The sequence below is a fragment of the Asterias rubens genome, chromosome 12, assembly GCF_902459465.1.
Source record: "Asterias rubens chromosome 12, eAstRub1.3, whole genome shotgun sequence".
Classification (NCBI taxonomy): domain Eukaryota; kingdom Metazoa; phylum Echinodermata; class Asteroidea; order Forcipulatida; family Asteriidae; genus Asterias; species Asterias rubens.
The window spans coordinates 6,791,698-6,811,657 of record NC_047073.1 but is presented as its reverse complement, the minus strand read 5'-3'; the positions used below and the strand labels follow the sequence as shown (position 1 = coordinate 6,811,657).

Sequence of the window (19,960 nt, the reverse complement as noted above, 5' to 3'; positions counted from 1 at the left end):
GCCTTCCGCTGACGTTCCATGCTTTTCTGCCACCGGGCCCCAAAATAAAAAACCCGAGGAAGTATGTCTGACCATGGAGGAAGGAAGAGGAGCTCGAACGACCCGCATAACCGCAGAGTAACAAAAGAATACCCTGACAATGCTCCTGTCTGACCAGTGGAAAAAGATAGGAGACCTCCAGCTGGACGGCCGATTAATGAGCAGGATTAGATCTCTTTGTACAGAACGTGCGGTACCGCCGCTCTGCACCGTTGCCTTCGTGTAAAGTTGAATCATTGGAGACAAGAATTGTGAATATACACATTTTCATTTACCGTTTGTGGTGTTTCACTGAAACATTGTGGCATATTTTTACATTTTTTGTGACTTTCCGGTCACTAGCGGTGGTTCAAAATTTGGGTATTAGCACACGAGGGTGGTTGGTATTCAATTGTTTTTCGATTTGGTGGGCACAAGTGTACACAAATTTTATCAGGTCTCAAACAAGTTTTTTTTCTGTATTATATCCATACGACATACGGCACCATAGTTGAGTGAAGAACCAAGTGCGCACGCACAAACTCACATACGCCAGGTCGCCCATTGTCTGTATAAGGTATGTGGGTGATTACGAGGTATCGTTAAACGACCGCGGTACCACGGGTTCGACTTTTGAAGTCCCTTCATTCGAGCTCCTTCTCTTCCTTCCTCCATGGTCCGACCATATGACCCTGGCATAAGGATAGTGTACACGCACCTCCTCCATAAAATTAAAAATACTCTGCCGAATGGAAAAAACATCATATGTAACCAAATCAGTACCCAAGTGGATCAAATTAATAGAAGGCGGGAATGTCAGATTGACCAAATATCAGCCAATTTTGCCCCACTCCTACCCAATGCTGCCTAGCCCAATGCACAATAGAGTCCCCCACAACCCAGACCGAACCTGCATAGGGGAAAACATGGAGACACTAATAAAACAATTAGCCGTCTAGGCTTATACCTGGCAAAGCACACAATGCCACTGGTCTAATGTAAGCCTGCGCAGCATCGGACCGCCAACGCCCCATCTGCTGAATAACTGGAAAGGGGACCCCCAACCTAAATGCCACTGTAGCTGCACCTATCCGAAAGGAGTGAGCTCGTATGCATTGTTCCCCGAGCCCGCATAAAGCGAGTGCTCTCTTTAGAGTGGCATTAAACTGATACGGAGTGAGGGGGGCGCCACTGTAATGACAAAACAAAACCCCCGGGCCCTGTGGACGAACCCCAACATATTGCCGTAAAGCTGTTACCGGACATATGCCTGCATCCCTTGCCGCCGCCAAACGAATGACTTGCGGACTGCCTGACTGATTATTTTAACTACTTCGGAATGAAATAAGCACCGACCCACAGCCAGCACCCAGTGAGCTAAATGATATATCAGAGAATCGTAAATTCGAATCTTGAACCCTATTATTGGAATCGACCGCGAACTCCCCCACCCTCATGAAACCAAAAAATGCCCTTAACATTGCAGCATGGAACAACAACTGTTCATACTGAGATAAACAGACATGCGGGAGAGAAAGCAAAATGTGCCTGAGTATTGGAATTGTAATGGGTAAGCGGCTGTCTTGATGCAAGCCTGCGACCACGCCTACAACCCTCCAAAAGCTTTGACACTAGAAATTCCCGAGTAGGATCCGCATGGCCATTCAACTTGTGATAAAACCCTATTCCCACTACATATGTGGCTATTGTATAAAGCATTTGATCATTTAGTTGATAACATGAAATATTGTCAGTCATATTACTTAAAAATTTATAATTTATCATATGTTGGAGGAATGACTTAAAAAGAACATACACTTCAAGTTAGTGTCAATTTATACAATTATTACCATGGTGTCACATGTTTACACATACAGATGTTATTTTATTAATTTATCACTTGGTGTATCTCAACATATGCATAAAACAAACCTGTGAAAATTTGAACTCAACTGGTCGTCGAAGTTTGCAAGAGAATAATGGTAGAAAAAACGCCTTTGCTGAACAAGATGTGTGCTTTGAGATGCTTGAATTTGAGACCTCAGCTGATGGTTCTTGAATTCAATTCAAATATTTTAGTGAGAAATTACTTCTATCTAAAAAAACTATGTTACTTCAGAGGGACTCGTTTCTCAAAATGTTTTACACTATCATTATCAACAGCTCTCCCCCATTGCTCGTTACCAAGAAAGTTTTTATGCTGACAATTATTTTGAGTAATTACCAATGTGTCCAGTGCCTTTAAAATAAAGACATTTGCTTATTGTCTTGGAATTTCAGACGGTAGATGGACATCGCGCCGCATATTCATAAATAAATCATAATGACTTGAGAGCTTTTCTTACTAACAAACATAACTTGATTGAGTAATAAAGTTTTGTATAGAAATTATGTTTTTCAGTATCAGCTTTAGTAGCTCTTGGGGTGTGGCCTTATTGAAGAAGGATCCCAGACAACATATTTTATTACAGGTAAACAAACCCCCTCATATCAAGAAAACATCCTGTATTTTCCATTATAAATATTTGATACAAACAACTTTTATGAATGTATTGTTCTGTGCTGTTGTTAATTCTTTCTTCTTAGTTGAGAACATTCATAGAGAAATAGGAACATTCCTCCATGGAAAAATCATCCATGCAGGAATCATAAATTAGGGTCAATTCGTTTCCATTCATATTATGGTTTGATAAAACCAATACCTATTTTGCTACATTTTTTGTTGTTACAATTAAAAGTACTTAGGCCTTTATCCTGTGTAGCCCCTCGAAGTTGATAGACCTGTGTTTGCAAAAAATAAAGAATCCATCCTTCACACGCCGATCGCTCTACCCCCCCCCCCCCCTTGCCCCTCCTATGGCAAGCCATATGCCCAATAATTTGATAAACACTGTTTATCACCGATAAACACAGTTTATCGCCGATAAACGCTGTTTGTCGATCGATAAACACTGTTTTTCGAGATAAACAGTGTTTATCAATTGATAAAAACTGTTTATCGAAAACTATGTTTATCAAGCGATAAACAAAAGTTTTTTGAGGTGATCAACAGGATAAACACTGTTTATCTACTGATAAACACTGTTTATCGAAAAACTATGTTTATCAAGCGATAAACAAAGTTTTTTGAGGTGTTAAACAGAGTTTTTCAATAAACACTGTTCATCAAGTGATAAACACGGTTTATCAAAAAACAGTGTTTATCGGTCGATAAACACAGTTTTACGCGGACGCCAGAAGCCCAGTTGATAAACACTGTTTATCGAGAAAAACTGTGTTTATCAACTGATAAACACAGTTTCACGCTGACGCCAGATGCCCAATAATTCGATAAACAGTGTTTATCAAGTGATAAACAGTGTTTATCAAGTGATAAACAGTGTTTATCAAGTGATAAACAGTGTTTATCAAGTGATAAACAGTGTTTATCAAGTGATAAACACTGTTTATCGACTGATAAACACACTTTTACGCCGACACCAGATGCCCAATAATTCGATCAACAGTGTTTATCAAGTGATAAACACTGTTTATCGACTGATAAACACTGTTTATCGAAAAACTATGTTTATTACGCTGACACCAGATGCCCAATAATTAGTGATAAACACTGTTTATCAAGTGATAAATACTGTTTTTCGAAAAACTCTGTTTATCGACTGATAAACACAGTTTATCGAAAACTATGTTTATCGCCGAAACTGTGTTTATCAAGTGATAAACAGAGATTATCGAAAAACTCTTCATCAAGTGATAAACAGAGTTTATCGAATTATTGAGCATTTGGCGTTGGCGAATAACTGTTTATCAAAAATCAAAAAACCTTGTTTATCAAGTGATAAACTGTGTTTATCGAAAAACTCTGTTTATCGTCCCGATAAACACCGTTTTTTGATAAACCGTGTTTATCACTTGATAAACAGTGTTTATCGAAAAACTCTGTTTATCACCTCGAAAAACTCTGTTTATCGCTTGATAAACATAGTTTTTTGATAAACAGTGTTTATCAGAAACAGTGTTTATCCAAAAACTGTGTTTATCACCTTGAAAAACTGTGTTTATCGCTTGATAAATAGTTTTTCGATAAACAGTGTTTATCAATTATTGATAAACGATGTTTATCTCGAAAAACAGTGTTTATCGGTCGAAAAACAGTGTTTATCGGCGATAAACAGTGTTTATCGATCTATTGGGCATATGGCTTGCCATACCCGTGGCGTTAATGAAATCTTAGAATGTGCACACAGCAGTGTAGTACACGCGCACAGACTCTCGTGGTCTTTAATTTTCAAAAATCTGAAATAAATATAACGGAGCTTTATAAAATTATGATAAAATCAGTAATGCTACATGACCGCTTTGTTTAGGTAATGACAGTCTTTGATTGGTATAATTTGAATGATACCATATTGATAAACTGTTTTACAAATCGACACGTGGCGTTGATGAAATCGTAAACTGTACACACAGCAGTGTTGTATCTCCATGGTTGTACACACACACAGTTTGCTGCAAAGGGACTCGTGGTCTTAAATTTTCAAAAATCTGAAATAAATATAATGGAGCTTTATAAAAATACAATAAAATCAGTAATGCTACATGAATCCTTTGTATAGGGAATGGCAGTCTTTGATTGGCTTAATTTGAAGGATACCGTACTGATAAACCGTTACTTTTAGTTGATGAAGAGTTCGTTTTCTGTGGCTACGCATTGCTTTGTTATAATATACAAATCTTGAAATAAACTTTAAAAATCAGCAATAAAACATGACCCCTTTGTATATTAATGGTAGTGAATAAAAATAAATTAAACTAGAGGTACATGTACAGTTTTTGTTTACTACAAAAACAAGGTGTTCGTGGTGAGTGAGTGAATGAATTGGTGACAACATTTACCTCATCAATCCAATGACTGGTTAAGGAGTAAACACCAACTTCCGGTTTGCATCGGATAAAAGGTCAAATAGGGGTTACTTTTTATTGTAGCGTATAAGTTTATTAAGACCTTTTAAATGATGGATGGGTTGTAAAAATCCAATATTTGGTTTAGAAGTTATGATTTTTTCAAATATAAAGTTTCAACTTCCGTTTTGAACCGGAAGGTACTGTCAAATGAGGTCACACTTGGTAGCGTTGGTGATGTCTTTTGAGTTCTTTCTTTTGACGTATAGATGATAAAAATCAAATCATGTGGTTTAGGATTTTTTAATTTTTCAAACATTATATATCAGTTTCCAACTTTAACTGGAAGTCAAGGTCAAACAGGGTCGCATATTGTATAGCACGTGATAAGTCTATTAAGACCTTTCAGATGATGCATAGATTGAAAAAATCCAATGTCTGGTTCAGATGTTATGATTTTTTTCAAATATTAAACATCCGGTTTGAACCGGAAGACAATTTTGTCAGGTCACAAATTATAGCGTTAGTAATGTTTTTCAAAGCCTTATCTGACGACGTTCAGATAATAAACAACTAATTTCTGGTTCTGGGGTAATATTTTTTCAAATAATTAACTGCATCTTCCTGTTTAACTGGAGGTCAAGGTTTAATAGTCAATGTTGTGTATCGTTTCTTAAGTTGTTACATACCTACCCAATGACGTATAAATATATAAAAAATCAAATGTGTGGTTGTGAAATTATTTTTCTTTGACCAATTATTTTCAACCTCTGGTTTGAACAAGAAGCCAAGTTTAAACTGATTTCAGTTGTGTAGATCCTGACTAGTTCATTAAAACCTTTCAGCTGATGTATGACTTGTAAACATTTTATAATTATGTGATGGACTATCTGAAGGTGTATAATGTATCTTATAACATCAATGCATATGTATTCCTACTTGTAGTTTTGGTGCGAGACGTTGTTCATTATTACTCAACTATTGCGATTCACCGTGATTCACTCAGCGCTCGATGTTACTAAAAACGTTACAGCGCCCTCTTTCGCTGGACTAAAGAGAGCACTTTTGGGAATTCCCGCGCTTGCACTGCATAGCGTACATAACGTGCGTTGTTGATCAAAATGGGGTAAACGCGTGGGTCAACAGGTGCTTTGACGTCCCTTTTCGACTGATGTAAAGGTCCAAATTTTGTTATTTCTGTGCAAAAGATTGAGCGGGATGGCTGTTTTACAATCTGAAACAAAAATTACGTTGAAATGATCAGTAGTTTTAAAAACATGAATACGATAAGATTTTATGAAATTTTCAAATTTTGTTTTGCGCTAGAAGTATTAAAAATATTTTACGTGTTCTGTGAAGCATTTGTCCAACTTTTAATTATCTATCCGATGATGTGTAGATTGTCAAAATCCGAATCATAGTTTTTGAGTTATGATTTTTACAAATATTAAACTTTGATCTAACGTAATTCAATTCCCGATGACGTCATAATGACGTAATTAAGTATGTGTTGTCTTGATACTGAGGTTCAACTAACTGTTGAGTTTCAACATTCCATTCAATCTCAATCTTGAGTTATTCCGTAGAAAAGCTCGAAAGTTGTTTTTTGACGAAAAAAATCCGAAGGTGAACTTCGACCCAGGGTAACGACCCGGATGCTAAGGTCGTACGATTTTGACGTTAACTTTTCAAATGTTGACCCAGTCTTGGTCTATCAGATGCGAAAACTTTGAACATCATAGCTTTCATATTCGTTGAGATACAGCAAAACGAAAATGGTCCCTTTTCAACTTTAAAAACCCTGTACTTTTGACACCTAATGACGTCATCATGACGTAATGAAATCTGTGCCGTCTTCGTATTGAGGTTCAATTGTCTGGTGAGTTTCAAGGTTCAGTTTGGCTTGAATCTTGAGTTATGCTGTAGATAAGAGTTGACGGGAAGAAGAAGGAAGATGGAGAAGAAAAAAAAAACAGAGCAATAACAATAGGTGTTCGTGCATGCACGAACACCTAATAAATGTCTGAACTAAAGAACGAAACTCCAAAACATCGGTATATCTACCATACAAAAATACACAAACAAATCTTAGGGAGAAAAAGCTCAAGGAATGGTAGCGAGTCTACGTATTACTGCTCCGTTTGACGACTACCGATAACATCGGATCCTTCTTTCGAGCGAGTAGTCTTGGTTCCAAGACCATTGGTGTTGCGCGGTCACACACAACCAACGTTCCGATCTATGCACGGCAAAAACTGTACACTCTTGTAATGAACGAACGCTAGCGGGCGCTCTGTTTCTCTGATTTAGATCTCCACCATAGACCTTATCGCAAATACCAATGCGCAAGCGCAGACTGTGGAATGAGGTGCATTGTGGGATAGATATGGATCAAATTTGGATACCAGCTAGACCACAATGCACCTAATTCCAAGCTTTACGCGCGCGCCCCAGTATTTGCGAAAAGGTCTATGGTCTTGGACATTTGCAAATTGAAGGCGTGGCCAGACTATGTAATGTATGCGATATTCATATCACGTGACGAATTGAAGATGACTAGTTCAAGCTAGATCGAGTCAAAGGTCAATATGATCGGCGCTCTATAATCTTTGCTCAAAGTGATTCCGTGGTCATTAGGCCTATTAAAGGAAAACAGTGAAATTTCAAGTATAGACTACCTATAAATTCAGATTATAGATACATGACGATTTGAAATCGTAAATAATGGTAAAAAAATTGAACGTAAGATTAGCATTCAGAGAGTCCGTGAACGGACGCTTGTATGGCCCCACGGCGTGGAGCAATCGGAACGTATAAGCCTTGGGGAATATCACGTACCGTCCATGCCGTGTCTCGTGGGGGTTGGAGGTGTAATCCCGGGCGCTATGAACTCCCAGCTTGCGGGTCTCGCCGTGAGCTTGGGAAGGGTTGGGAGCCAAACATAAAAGTACATGTTTGTCATCGTGGGTTTGTCAGTCGGGTCGTGTCGAATCCGTTGTTTCTTATGATCGCAACGTTCCAATATGCTCCATTTTGTTTCATGGCTCCCTAATTTCTTTTTTGTTATGAGGTTTCAGGTAATTTTGATTTTTGATGATATGAAAGGAATACCGCATTTTGTTATATTGACAGTGTTATTGTGTGAGTAGCTTAAAATTATGAGATTTTTTTATAAAAGGTTGAAATAAAAATAATGATAAAACAAAATTCCCTCAAAGCATAATTTTGTCAAACAAAGTATTATTTTTTAATTCTGTGAATAAAGAGTTATTTTTGAGGTTGATTAAATTGGGCAACTAGTGGAATTTATGACCCGACTATCTCAAATAACTGCGACTTCGATACTAGTCGCGAATACTCCCGTTGCCCCAGATGCATCGTGACAAATTATTGTTTGCCGAAGGCACACTGAATAAAGTAAAACTCGTGCTGAAATGATTGAAAGATTGTGTCACTGACGTCTGGTTGTGTTTTGTAAAAGGTTTTTGTGAATAGTCATGAGCGACAAAAGTGGTTATACCAAGCAGGAATTTGATCACAACTACTTCTATAGTACGTAGTCTTAGCCGCACGATTAACCAAGTGAGTTGAATAGCAGTAGTCGCCACTCAACAATCAATCATTCGCAATTTCTCATGAGTTGTTCCAAAAGATATGGTTACGACTACATTCCAAAAGATATTTTATGGTTACGTTCCAAGTTACGCAGCTACTCGGCTATGTTTCTGTTCCAAGATACGCTATTAGGTCTACGTTCCTTCAAGTTACACTATAATATCAAAAGGTACGTTTTAAGCCCGAGTCAAGCTACGCTTACATTCCAAGATACGCAGCTACGTTTACGTTCCAAGATGCTACGCTTACGTTCCAAGATATGCGCACGTTCCAAAAGATATGTCAACGTTCCAAGCTACGCAGCTGCTCAGCTCTGCTTACATTCCAAGATCTGCTTACGTTCCTTGAAGTTATGCTATAATATCAAAAGGTGCGCTTTCAATCCCATGTCAAGTTACGCTTATGTTCCAAGATACGCAGCTACAATTACGTTCCAAGACACGCTTAGGTCTACGTTCCTTCAAGTTACACTATAATATCAAAAGGTACGCTTTCAACCCCATGTCAAGTTACGCTTACGTTCCAAGATACGCAGCTACGTTTACGTTCCAAGATATGCTTACGCTTCAAAAGATATTGTTACGTTCCAAGCTACGCAGCTACTTGCTACGCTTATACACTCCAAGATACGTTTAGGTTATGCTATAATATCAAAAGGTACACTTTCAATCCCGAGTCAAGCTACGCTTACATTCCAAGATCTGCAGCTACGCTTACGTTTCAAAATACGTTCTCACAAGGACGCTTTTGAATCCCTCAAGATTTCCTTCCCCCAAGATTAAAAACTTTCACTGTCAATAACACAGGGCCCACCAGTTATCTGTTTGGCAGAAAATACTGTACAAAATTTCTTTACTATCCAAAATATTAGTTGGGCATAAGCCACAAGTCTACAACATTTCAAATTTAATTAAAAATTGGCTGGTAACCAGTTTCTGCTAAGCAATAGTATTTTGTGCTAAGCAAATTGTTGTGCCAATACAGGCTTCATGAAATTGGGCCCTGGCACGTCGGGAGCATAACGCCACGATCGCATTTCAAACTGCATCATGGCAATGCAGTATCTGGATTTAGATATTATACATAAAAAGGTTTGTGGTGTTACCGCAAACATCGTATTTCCACCATGCAAAGTTTCAAATCCTACTGATCTGAATGTTATAGTCCGATAAAAACGTATACCCACACACACATGCAGAGTCATATAGCAAAAGTCATGCAACGCACACTGATTAATATTCATGAGCCAACCGCAACGCAGCCTCTGATTGGCTCCACCGGAAAGTCGGGGGGAGATTTGCCGAAAAACAATAAAAAAGTTAAGACCCGTCGTTGCAAATTTCCAAGACCTTGGTGGTGGAGATCTAAATCAAACAGAGCGCCCGCTAGCGTTCGTTCATTACAAAAGAGCGTACAGTTTTTGCCGTGCATAGGGGGGCTAGATCGGAACGTTGGTTGTGTGTGACCGCGCAACACCAATGGTCTTGGAACCAAGACTACCTTTCGAGAGTAGCGATCGACTCCTGCGTATGGCCGTGTCCGAAACGGCGACTTCGGCTACAGCTACGGCTAGATCGCGCGCGTCTGCCTATTCTTCAACACTGGTAGACGCGCTGATCTAGACGTAGCTGTAGCCGAAGTCGTCGTTTCGGACACGCACGTAACATCTACCGACGACCGTCCCAAAACTGCTGCGTCCACACTCTCAAGTTGGGACGACGGAACAGCGGATCGCGTCTCCTCCTCCCCCGGAAAACTTATTTTGCGAATGCGCGCAGCATGCATCCGCCAGAGATGGTGATGGCAGGGCCGGCAGCCAGCTAGCCAGAGAGAGCATCGGAAGTCTCGACGATCCTTCTCTGCTCTTTTCACTCTCCCGACTGTCCGGTTTGAAGGTAACGTTGAACATGGTTGATGCCGAACCCCTTTCCTCCAGGGTTTAACCCAATTTAAGCATTCACTCACTCATCCATAAAAAAGCTTTACTTTGGGTTTTATCCTCCTCATACCACTACCTATGTATCAGTTTTCACGGTATTTTATCCTGGTGTCATGTGTTTTCAGTAGGATAACAAGAAAATTGTTCACAATCAAAAACGAAATGGTTTTTTTTCCAAATCATCTATCCAATTTTTTAACAATTACACTTACACTTCATCGTGTGTGGACATTTTTAAAGTTTTGGTTTTATTTACGTTGCGAGAGACAGTCCGCCATTAACACTAATATCCTGGTGGCATGTGTTTTCAGTAGGATAACAGGAAAATTGTTCACAATCAAAAACTAAATATTTTTTGTTCAAATCATCTATCCAATTTTTTAACATAACACTTTCACTTCATGGTGTGTTGAAATTTTTAAAGTTTTGATTTTACGTTGCGAGAGACAGTCCGCCATTAATAAGTGATTATGCATGCACGACATTGGAGCCAAGTCATATGTTTTCACACCTTTCATTGGTTGGTATATTATTGAATATTCAGAAGCTAGTATGGCGTGCAAAATAAATCAAAAATATTATTCAAATACTACTAAACAAATTCAATTACATTTTTGTCCAAAGGCATTATGGCTACTATATTAGAATTCAGAGATATCATAAGGCATGAAAGTAAAACACCCCCCCCCCCCTTGAAGCACACACACTTCATAACAATCCGTTTGCCCCCATTTCAGACCAGTAATGTTTGGTTTCAGGAGATAAGAAACCAATCTATGATATTTTCTCTTTAATGTAGACATAATATTTATTACGATTATCGGAATTTATTACAGTACATGCAGTTAATTCAAAAATTTGTTGATGGCACACCATACAATCCCAAATAGTAACCACCTCACGTGATAATCCATCTAGTGACTGCAGCAGAATGAAACTCAATCTAGCAGATAGTAATTTTGTTTTGAACTTTCGATGTTTCTTTGACTCATTTGAATGTTGGCATAATAATGCACTAGTGATTAGTACCAAAAATCGATCATTTTATAAATATTTGAGCATAACCATCGACGGGAAACTTTATTCTCAGCATGATTAAGCCTGATGAAAATACAGACCGTGTTTAAACTGCATAGCTTCTGTCACTGGTGCAGCTTGCACAATCTCGCGGTAAAGGGGAATCAAAGTTGTAGTCTGGTTCTCAGACCCAAAAATCTCCGACTAGGCTCTGTCGAATTTAGGGTCCGGTATCACCCAAAATCACGTGAAGAGGAGGAATTCCTCCTCTTTCGAAGTTATCCGAAATGTTCCGAACGTGTTGTCGTTAACATTCGGACAGTATTGTTTAGATCCAGGATTTTTTTGCCAGTTATTGGCAAGTCAGGCGTTGTGCCTAAATAAAGTGTTACAAAGCGATGCGACAAGTTCAAAATATATAAACTTGGGAAATCGCTCCGGGATCTGGTAAGTTTTTGTCCTTTTTCTTCAAAAATATTTTTTCAAAGGTGTTTTGACTTGAGTGTTCATTAGACATTGATTGAGGATTTGTCGCACTTGTTTTCCGTCCTGTCGCACCTATTTCCGTCCTGTAGCACTTGTTTTTGTCCTGTTTTGAACACTACGGATTGCCTCATTTAGTTAATTGGAGGAATTAATTGAAAGCAATAATGCTTAAAGTGTCAAACACACTTGTCATTCATAATTTGGAAGAATTCATACAAATAAATACAAAATTAAGCATTTGAATATTTATTAATAGATTAAAAAATGCGACAGGATGGAATTGATACTTAAGATTTGCATGTTTGCATAAATTAAAAAAATTATTTAAAGTATTTGGTTTAGATACATGTGCTCCATGACCAGCTAGTCTATATAAAAAAATAAAAAAACTGATAAATCTGTTAATTAAGTTATTATATAGTTTTAATTAGTCATTCCGTCCTGTCGCACTCTAAGCGCTCGTTTCTCGTTAAAATCACTTCATAATTAGCATTATAGGAGACTTTATCTCATTTTCTTTTTTTAATCCTGTAACTTTAGATATTACTCTACATAGCTACATACTTATTTCACCCAAAAGAAAGACTTGAAAATTTATAGCTCAGGATGACCACTTTTGGCTTTGGCCCCCTATTTTGTTTCCCGTTTTCAAGGTAAACGAGAAAATGGTTTCCCGGTGAAGCCATACGTGGAAGAAACATCTGCAGTGACTACAAGTGTTCTGTGAGACTCTGTGTATGACAGCCAGAAGTTGCCTTCATTTTATTCAAAATACATTTGAAAAATTACCATGGTAATTTGCAAAAAATAAAACAAATAAAAAATTAAATAAAGTGTGAATAATTATTGGCTTTCAAATCTGATTTTTATTAATTTTTTTCATATATTTTTTCCCCATAATATTTATAATAAAGCGTATATATAAAAAGTGATAATTGAATCACCAAGCCGATGTTTAAATTTTAATATTTATAATAATATTGATATGAGGGTTAAAAAAAAAAATCTCACAAAATATTAGAAAATAATATAAGGCACATGGCTTGTTTAAGCCTGTGTGTTTTTTTTTCAGAATGCTCAGCAAAATGTTTAGTCACATGATTTGATCTTCGTGAATTGTGAATTGAAATAATGTTTGATGAAACTTTTTCGGTGGGCAATTTTTTTTTAAATGACCTCAACATTATGACATATTTTTGTACCTTGTAGAAATGCCTAGAATACCAAACTTTTTGCATTTACAAGTGCAAATAACCAGTGGAGCCTTACGTGTTTCTAAGTTTTGGTCAAGGGAGAAGAGACTCTTTGGCAAATAAAACCAATTTTTGTTTATCTAGGGACTGATTACATCACGCACAGAGAAGTAAAAGATTTGCCACGATTTTAGGGACACCTTGAAAACAGGACCTCCTACGATACAAGTTTACAACAACAATACTCAAAAAACCAAAATTAATATTCTTTATCCCCGATGCAAATTTAACATCTATAATAACAATACTCAAACAATTGGGTGTTATTTTCTCCAATTTGTTGCACATCGTTGGTCATGCTTTTTGGAAAGGATATGCTGCAGCAGGGGGCCACCTACTTATTGGCTCCCCATATATATTATGACCTTAAAAAATATAATAGGGTCTAACTCTATGATGAAATGGGGGAAAACGAAGTGTTTTTTTAAAAGTGTGTGTGCTTCAATTTAAGGGGATTTGGGTGTTTTACTGTCATCATGATAGCTCCGGATTCTAACCAACTTGTAGCCATGTCTTGGGGCAAAAATGTAATTAAATTTGTTTAAAGTCACCTGGAAATAGAATTTGTTTTTCTTCAAACATTAGAGTATATGTTCCTGAACAATAAAATAATTTTTTGTGGAATTGTTTTTAACGATTTGTATGTTACAAAAAAAAACTAAAGTTGTGTGCGGCAGACTTTACGTGCAAGTACATTCAAGTCCTGGTCGTGAGTTTGTACGATTCGAAAAAGTTTTTTTCTTGCATTTTTCCGGCAATGTCAACCAGGTGTATTGCTGCTGGATGCAGCAAAACAACTAAAGATGGGGCCAGTTTGCAAAGAGGTCCGGTCCGACATCTTTTCCAGCGCTGTGCAGCAAACACTTCAAGCCGTCGTGCTTCGAGAATCCGGAGTTCACTACACATTTTGACATGAAGAGAAAAGTTCTTTTCTAAAACATGACGCCATCCCAACAATTTGTCCAGCTAGTGGGGAAGTCGAAGAAGGTACCTGAAAGACATAACGAACCTAAAGGAGCATTTGCCTAACGTGAAAAAAAATCAGGTATTGTTTCAACTTTGAGCGTCACTATCTTGTGTTGGCACTGCATGCGATTCATTGCGCCTCGATTGATGTCACGAACAGCGCCCTCTTGGGTCAGGCTTATTTTCAAATTTGTAAATAACATGGAAACTAAGTTTTTTAAACCTCGTAGTTAAATTTTTATTCATATTCCACTCATCAAAACACATTTTTAGTGACAAAAGCTTTATTTTGACAAAATACCACTTCCAGGTGACTTTAACAGCAATTGAACGAGATTAGTGATTTATTTTGCACGCCATACTATTACTAGCTTCTGACTATTCAATTAAAATACCAGACAATGAAAGGTTTGAAAACATAATTTATGGCGGCGCTCCAATGTCGTACATGCATTGGCACTGTAAATAGTTGATTATCTTGTGCAACAGAAAATCAAAACATTTAAGATTTCAACACATGATGAAGTGTAAGTGTCATTGTAAAATGGTTGGATAAATGATTTTAAAAAAAATCATTTAGTTTTTGATTGTGCACAATTTTCCTGTTATCAGGATATTCTTTGCTATTGGTAAACGGATGGTGATGTCTAGATTAACATTGGGCTACAATCATTAGGTAATAGGCCTACTAAATAGGCCTACTAAATAGGCATTTTTTGTTCATGGGAAACTGCAAGACAAGAAAAAGGCCACGGCCAGCAGGCCCATCAGGCTTGCCTAAAGCGCGGGACAGCCCAGCATCTACAGGGTGCAAAGTTCACTAAAAACAATCAGTATTTATAGACACTCCTTGAAACTCAATAATGAAATATGGATTCACTGATTTTTTCATTTTTTTTTTCATTCGTAAGTTGTTGATAACTTAATATTACCCCAAATATTAGTTAAATAGAATTTAGTATACAGTAACAAGTCATTGTTGTATGTTTATGTGTCTTTTTTATTTAAGGATACAATTGTATTACTTACTTTAATAAAAATACAACATGTGTTGTTAACTTACAGGAGCCTTGCAAGGTGAAGAATGATTCCAAACCTGATGGAAGACTATGTTTTACATGTAAGTCATTGTAATTTCATTCATGACATGATTTTTTTTTTTTTTCAGACATGGTTGCTATATTTAATATTTTCTATTACATGTTATTGATGCAATTTAACTCAAAGACACTGGGCACCTTTAGTAATTGTCAAAGACCAGTCTTCTCACTTGGTGTATCTCAACATATGGCATCTTCCTTATTATATGGACCATTTGTAAGTCTGAAATTCGGACCCTGATATTTTCATATAAGTGAAAGCTGTTTTGTTTATTTATACATTGTAATAAACTAAGAGGTGCCTAGCAAGATGTCATACACAATTTTGACGGCCCATGCCTTTCAAATAAATTAAAAGGTAGAAGATTTTGAGTCCCTGATGTAAGCATTTTTGACAGACCTCAACAACCTGTTAGATAATTGAGGTATTTAAATGATCAAAAGTTCATATTTGCAGGGCATTTATTTATCTTTTGAATGCGCAGGTGTTGGGGGATGTTGACAAATAATTTAACAGCAAAAGACAATCAAAGTCCGACAATAAAAAAAATTTAAAAAATAAAAAAATCTGTAATTTTCCGTTCGTCTTGTTTTTCCGTCAAAATATCAAAAATAAGGAACACGTGAATTAACCAGTTTTTAAGACATTCAAAAAGTTCGAAAATAAAATACAATGAAAACACGTTTAAATAATAACTAGACATAGAATTTTTGTTAATTACAAAAACACGGTGTTCGGTTGGACGTTACGTGATGACGTAGTTCAAAAACATTGAACCATAAAGATGTTTTTTATACAATGTGTTGTTATTTTATAGTTAAACTTGTATCACACTTTTTAACGCCTTGTTTCTTCACAAATGCAATATGTTTGTGTGAGATTGGCATCAGTTTTTTTGTTTGCAACTTATGAAAGCCCTTTAAAAATCTAGCTCACCCCTGCACTTGATGCTGTACACAGATTTGATAATCAACAGCGCCCTCTTTGGTGGGCTAAAAGAGAGCGCTGTTGGGAATTCCCCCAAAAACTTTCGCGCCATATGATTTTTACAAATTTTAAACGTTGTTTTATTGTTATTTAATACCCGATGACATCATTTTGACGTAATTAGGCCTGTGTTGTCTTCAAAATACTAAGGTTCAACTATATGTTGAGTTTCAAGGTTCAAATCGATCTCAATCTTGAGTTATTGTGTAGATAAGCTCAAAAGTTTTTTTTTGGATGAAACAAAATATGAAGATGAACTTTGACCCAGGGTAACGACCCGGAAGTTAAGGTCGTACGATTTTGGCATTAACTTTTCAAATATTGGAAAAGTCTTTATCTATCTGATGCATAAGTATGAACATCATAGCTTTTATATTTGTTGAGATACAGCAACAAGCAAACGGTCATTTTTCAATTTAAAAAACCTTGTCATGACGTCATCAATGACATCATTATACCAAAAAAGTGGTGGTTTCATGTACTCACTATTGCCTGTGTACATAGTAAGTTTTAGGTTTGTACAAGCTTAATTATTTTGTAACAATGATTGCTGCGATACCTGGTCAACTATCAGAGTAATCGGTGTTTCAAATCTCCAGCGATGTAATTTTTCCTTGTCTGTCACTTACTTCCGCGCGACATTCATGAATTTTCCGATCGGCCTGTAAGTTGACCTTTGACACGAGACATACCCCCTCAAATGTCTGCTTGTAGTCAGGCACCCTACCAGTGTTTTCACGGAATGCGCAATCAGCCCATGTTTTTCTGCGCGATCTTATACTCGTATAAAATAAATCTGTCAAGAAAATAACGTCAGCATTTACTTACGTTCGACAATCCATCGGACAGCTCCAGACGAAAAACCAAAACGTCTTTCAGATGATTTACAACGGAAATACTTTCTGCCGAACGCTAGTTTTTGGAAACTAAATCAACTTCCGTTCAGGTACATTTGATGTTGATTGCGCGAAGGTAATAAAGTCTGGAACGTCATTTTGCAGTAAAGTCTGTCTATTTTCTGAAACATCATGAAAATCTGTCATTGTTTGGCGATCGTCACTTAAAATCTGTCAAAAATTACGTTCGAAACTGACGCTTTTTACCTAACACTTGACAAAGTTTTTAATTTGGATAAATATTAGGTATGAGAAGCTGCAATAGTCAGAGAAATTACAGTAGTCTTGTGCCAGAAAAAAAAAAATAATTACAGACAATATTTGCTTTGTTTTTCTGTCAACCTTTTGCCCTCCTCTGTCAGGCTTATATTTTTTGTGTTTGGTGTTTTGTTGATTTTTTACTGATTTTAGTTGAAAGCAAATCTGTTGGGCCTCATTATAGTAAACAATGAATGTTCCTTAGTGATTTACTTAAAAAGTGGACACGTTTGGTAATTGTCAAAGACCAGTCTTCTCACTTGGTGCATCTCAACATATGCATAAAATAACAAACCTGTGAAAATTTGAGCTCAATCGGTCGCAGAAGTTGCGCGATAATAATGAAAGAAAAAACACCCTTGTCACACGAAGTTGTGTGCTTTCTGATGCTTGATTTGGAGACCTCAAGTTCTAAACTTGAGGTCTCGAAATCAAATTCGAGGAAAATTACTTCTTTCTCGAAAACTACGTCGCTTCAGAGGGAGCTGTTTCTCACAATGTTTTATACTATCAACCTCTCCCCATTACTCATAATCAAGAAAGGTTTTATGATGATAATTATTTTGAGTAATTACCAATAGCATGAATAGTGTCCACACTGCCTTTAAAGATGCTATGTCAGATTTTTGGCCCCAAAATTAAAAAATAGATTTTTTTGAGTGAATAGTATTTCAAAGAGTATCACCCGCTCTAACGAAAGCAAGTTTAACTTTTACTTTTAATGGTCAGGAACCATGACAAAAATTTAAAACGTTTCTTATAAAACACATAAGAATTGGTCACGTGATATATTGTCGGGATCCCGACAAAAACTAATTTTGAGCACTTTATTTCACTGCTACTAATAATTGGCGGACTTTTTCGAGCAATGGCTTAAATGAAAGCTTGTAACTTTCTCGACCCCCATCAAAATAGCTATTGAATTTTAAATCAAAATTTGGGGTAAAATCGGCATAAATCTGACATAGCATCTTTAAGCTAGTTTTGAATTAAATATATGTAACCACAGATTTCACTGCTGCAGACTCTACATTTTAAAAATGAACACTACACGATTAAAATTAACTGAACTCTCCTTATATGAACATTTTAGTAAACCTCAATATGTATACAATTATTTGAAATAACTGAAAAGGTCAACAACAAAAATTTGAAAAATGACATTTGAGGTTGTAAAATTGTCCATATTTCAAAGAAGATGCCATATGCATAAAATAACAAACCTGTGAAAATTTGAAGTATGTTGCTGTACCCTCTGCCAAAACATAGGATTCGAACTGCCTCTAGCTACCGGGCAATCTCGGGTCGTGGGTTCGAATCCAACCAGAGTAATATGCCTGTGATACTTTTTACAGCACTCTGGAAAGTACCGAGAATACAGTGCTATAAACACACATCGGTGTATGGGTAAAAACCAAAATTAATATTCTTTATCACCGATGCAAATTTAACATCTATTACATGTAAACACAGTCGTTAAGAATTTTGTGCCATGTTACAGATACAGCAGCATGAGAGTATTGACATTGGAATGCTACAACTTGCTGTTCTGTCTGATGATGAGGAAGGCTTGCCCTCATATAAACATCATGGAATGCTTGAAAATAGTGTTTGGACTAGAGGTGAGTCAACCAAACTGTGGACTAGAGTTATTAGCTCAAAGTGATTTGTGCTTTGCTGAATCGAAATGCTGTCAACCACGCTTAAGGCAGTGGACACTATTGGTAATTACTCAAAATAATTGTTAGCATAAAAACCTACTTGTTAAAGACACTGGACACTGTTGGTAATTGTCAAAGACCACTTCTCACTTGCTGTATCTCAACATATGCATAATATAACAAACCTGTGAAAATTTGAGCTTAATTGGTCGTCGAAGTTGCGAGATAATAACAAAAGAAAAACACCCTTTTCACACGAAGTTGTGTGTGTTCAGATGCTTAGGCTCAGATGCTGGTAGGCTTCGAAAAATCTCACACAGAGCTGGCCTCTGAACTTGGCATCTTTGCAGTCGGGCTAAGCAAATGTGATTGTCAGGGTGCATTCAGACGTGTTTCCATTGTTCTTTTCAACCAACCAAAGCAATGCATTTCGGGGTAAGGGTGCTCGTCTTTCTTGGAAACGTCATTGAATATTCTGCCACCAAGGAGTTAAGGTAGATGTAGTTTCGCAAAATTCCCTCCCTCCCTCCCTGGGGTTTAACGTAAGGGCCAGGGTATTACAACGTACTTGATACAGATTGAGTTGACTCTAAATAATCTTACAACTTGGAGACTTTATTAATTTAAAGCAGTAAGTTTAGGCTTTTCCTGTATAAACAAGTTAATGGGCGTGGAAGCCTGTGAGGAAAGTGGTAATAAAGTGATATGATTGTATATAAAGAAGTAAATTAAATTGGTACCTTCTTGGCAACTCGCTGGAAGTGGGAACCTCATTGACCCGGAATTTCTCCAGCCAATGAGTGCAGGAATTTACATAATAATTGTAAATGGTTTGGTACCTTCTTTAGCAAATCGCTGAGA

At 37.0% G+C, this 19,960-nt stretch overlaps 1 protein-coding gene across 1 annotated transcript in view; it reads left to right on the top strand.

Moving 5' to 3' along the window:
* The first annotated feature begins 10,214 nt into the window (after nucleotides 1–10,214).
* LOC117297638 overlaps nucleotides 10,215–19,960 on the top strand; it is a 44,812-nt gene continuing 35,066 nt past the window's right edge. Inside the window, exons 1-2 of the mRNA XM_033780776.1 lie at nucleotides 10,215–10,430; nucleotides 15,262–15,316. The gene's annotated coding sequence lies outside the window, so the exon portion shown is untranslated. The remainder of the gene's footprint in view (nucleotides 10,431–15,261; nucleotides 15,317–19,960) is intronic.